Source organism: Arachis ipaensis, chromosome B9, assembly GCF_059453495.1.
Source record: "Arachis ipaensis isolate K30076 ecotype BB chromosome B9, ASM5945349v1, whole genome shotgun sequence".
Lineage (NCBI taxonomy): Eukaryota > Viridiplantae > Streptophyta > Magnoliopsida > Fabales > Fabaceae > Arachis > Arachis ipaensis.
The window spans coordinates 154,866,737-154,870,734 of record NC_142444.1 but is presented as its reverse complement, the minus strand read 5'-3'; positions in this window follow the sequence as shown (position 1 = coordinate 154,870,734).

Sequence of the window (3,998 nt, the reverse complement as noted above, 5' to 3'; positions counted from 1 at the left end):
ATATTGAAATATATACAAATATATATTTAAAATAAATTAAACTATATATATGTATTTATATATAAATATATAATACGTTAGTGACTGATTTTAGTGTGCGAATAATATTTTTATAAAAATATATATATGATCTCTCTATAACTAAATTAATGCATGATTCATCTTTTAAGAATTATTAAGGAGTGTTAGAAAACCAGCAACTTTTGTGATTTATAACCATCAAATAGCCATCAATAATAATTTTAATAGTATGAGATTGGTGTAAAATTTCATTCAATAACTTACTTTTTTTACTAACTACATACTGGACAGAATTTCAAAAAATTACTGGCCGTATACTTTTTCTTTATGGAATAATGCGACCCTGATGTACTGATGTACTACTAACAGTTATTAAGGATATATACAGATTATTTAATAATTCTTAATTTTTCCTTGGGAAAAAATAACCGTGAATGCTCTAATTCTCTTGCAAATTGTGAGAACAATAATGCCTCGCATAATTTTGCCAACCAAAATGAAATAGAAAATAATGGGATATAGTAGCTTGCCGTACCCATATTATCTGATAAATTAAAAAATAGTGTCTAGCATTAAGGATGGATATGTGATTCATGTGTATTAATATTATAGCTAGTGACTTCCATTTCATGATGGTAAGGAAGAAATTGAATAATAATGTAATGATAATTTTGGATACATATCCTATCATCATACAATAATAATGTAAATGGTCTTAACTATATATGTCCATCGCGACATATATTTTTTTTTTTTTTCATAATATTTTTTAACTCAGTAAATTAACGACTAATTCATTGTAAATACGAATTTTATATAAAAATTTATTATTGGTCAATAGATTAGCACAAGACGGGAGTTGAACTTCAATAGATTATCTTCTAATAAATATTATTAAAGCATATACTAAACAAACTTTTTCGACATTAATATAGTAATATATCATAGAAGATTTTAGATAATGACTACTTATTATAATAGACAAATTATAAAGAGATATTAGTCTCTTTTACCAGCTCCTCCCTTCTAGAAACTAAGATTGGTCCTTATTAGTTATTACAAGACATTGAAGATATATAATAATATTATAAGTAGCAGAATCTAAGGCAAGATTTAGCTATCTAGATCTAAATTAAAACCAATTAAGTTGAAGGTTATTTGCATTTTATTAGCCAAAGTTACTTTATCTCCAAAATACGTACCAACTATTCTATATATTTCATGCATTTAGATACAAGGCATGCCTAGAGTAGTTAGTGCATGTGTGAAAAAGAGATGGAAAATGGAGGCACAAAAAGAGAGAAATTATTCCTTCAGATTCTCTTAAAATAATTGCAACTTTTAGGTAGTAATAATGGCTCAATTATTGAGAAATCGTGCATGTCCTTATGCAATTTTAGCTCTAATTTTCTATTGAATGTGTTCGTGACAACCCCACTATTCTTCTTTCTAGTTTATCAAATAATATCATCGTTCATGGTTGGTCTTGTCGTATTAATGAGCATTAACACGTTTACAAATCTTTTGTATCCATTTTCTCCTCCTTAATTGCCCCTTCTCACATTCTTTATATATATTTGATTAATCATCATATATAATTGGATGACCAAACTTGTATGACAATCAAGTTCGATTAAACAATTGGAGAACATGTTTTTCTTAATACTATGACTTTATCCAATAATCCAATAGGAGTAAGCATTAGATGTTATGATGGACCCCATTTTTAATTAAATATGTATGGTATATGTTTCATAGGGCTGCCTCCGTGTCATAGTTTGAGCTTTAATTTAATGCTGTGTACGTGAATGACAACCACCGAAGGCTGAAATTTTGATTCAATTCATTTTTATTTTATTAATTTTTTTTTTTTTTGAAAAAATGCATTCATGCAAGAGAGCACAACACACATATAATTCTTTCTTAATTAATAGCTTAAATAAATTTTTATATGCTTCATTAACCTAACTTATTTACCAATAAAGATTTTTAGAGAATTATTATAAAGAGGAGAAGGGTTAGCCCTAGCCTTATAGATAACCAACATGTCATGGAATTGGATGAGGTCAGCCGCCATTTTAATTAATTATGCAAATTAAAAGGAAATACTCTACTTTTAAACTAACAATCCACTTATTAAGGGGGAAAAGGTGATGTGAACTTTAATGTATTTTAATATATATTTAATGAATTAATAATGGCAATGGAAATTGGAAAACCTGTTTAGACGAGCAAAAGATACATCACTTTTTCAACCAACATATATACTGTAAACAATAATGTTTGAAAAATAATTAAAAATATTAATTTAAATAATTTAAAATTATTTTATTTAATATTTATTAATTATTATTAAAATAATTATATAATTTTAAATATAATAAATATATAATTATAATTATTATATATATAAAATTATAAATATTATATTATATAAAATAATTTTAGATATTATTTCTCTAGTTTCTAGCCTTAATGGATGTAAAATAACTTAATAACTTGTCAATACCTTACAAATGGTCAAGCAATTATAAAAGTAAATAAATAAATAAACAAATAATCCAGGACAATCTCTCACTCGAAAAAAATAACACTAATGATTTATGTTACGTTTTATTTGGTTTGTATTTTTGTATTTTTTTTTAAAATTTAATGATTTTGTTAATTCTTATCATTTTACCAAATTTAAATTATCTCTTTATGGTTTAAGATATTGTGATTAGATCTTTATATTAGATAAAAGTTTGTAATTATATTTTTATTAATTATTATTTTTCAAAAAAACACAATCCTAAAATAGCTAGAAATAACCTAATTAATTGAAAGTTTTAATTTAGTAAAATGATTCAATTACAAATTTTTAAATATAAAATTTAATTAAAAATTTGATATAATTATAAGAATTAATAGAATAATTAAATATTTTTTATTATTGATATTTTGTGTCTTTATAATTTGATGAAAGAAGTCAGTCCCACAAGTCCATTGAAACACTGGTGTTTAAATTGTTTATTTTTTTTTAATAAAAAATAAAATATTTAAAATAAAAATAAAATATTTAAAATTTATTAAATATTATTTTATTTTTTTTAGTAAATTAAATATAATGCGACAGACATCCACTTAATTTCAAAATTATTATGTTTAGACATAAGATAATGACACTATTTTCCCCACTCAATGGCCATCATTGGATTTCAGATGAATATACATGAATATAAGCGTGACAGAAGTACATTAAACTTAATTATTAAAATTAACTACCAAATTCGAATATAAAATACGTATTAAATATTAATTAAATAATACATATATTTCTATATAATTATATAATGATTGATTTTAATATATATATGTAATATTTTTATTAGAGTTAGTAATAGATAAAATAGAATAAGATTATTTATTGGTTTAGACTTTACAATAATTTTATTTGTAAATTTATTTTTTTTTTTAATTCAATTCTATCTTATTTGTTAATTAAAATTTTTTTAATCTTAATCTTACCCACATACTAAAATATACACTTGAACCTATCTGAACTGACCTGCAACAAATTATTTTTTTAAATTAAACACAATATTTAATTATTTCATAATACATGAATATACTAATAAAATTAAATTAAATTTTTATTAAAATTAAAAATAATAAAATCATAATAAAAATGAGAAGATATGAATTTGATTTCCATCCACTTAATAATAATAATAATAATAATAATAATAATAATAATAATAATTTTTAACTATATACTTGTTACGTTGGGTAACCGGAGATTAATGGGTTGGACTAGGTGGGTTGGCCAAATCGTCTGAGGAAGGAAGTCTCTGAGCAGTTTTGCGTTTAGGAGCCTCCGTCCGATTTGTAAACATGAGAGAATGGGGGTGGTACCTGCAAAGACATTCCGATGCTTAAGTCAGCAAGTATCTAAGCAAGTTTAGAGAGTATTGGGATTTAGTGATACCTGAGGGGTG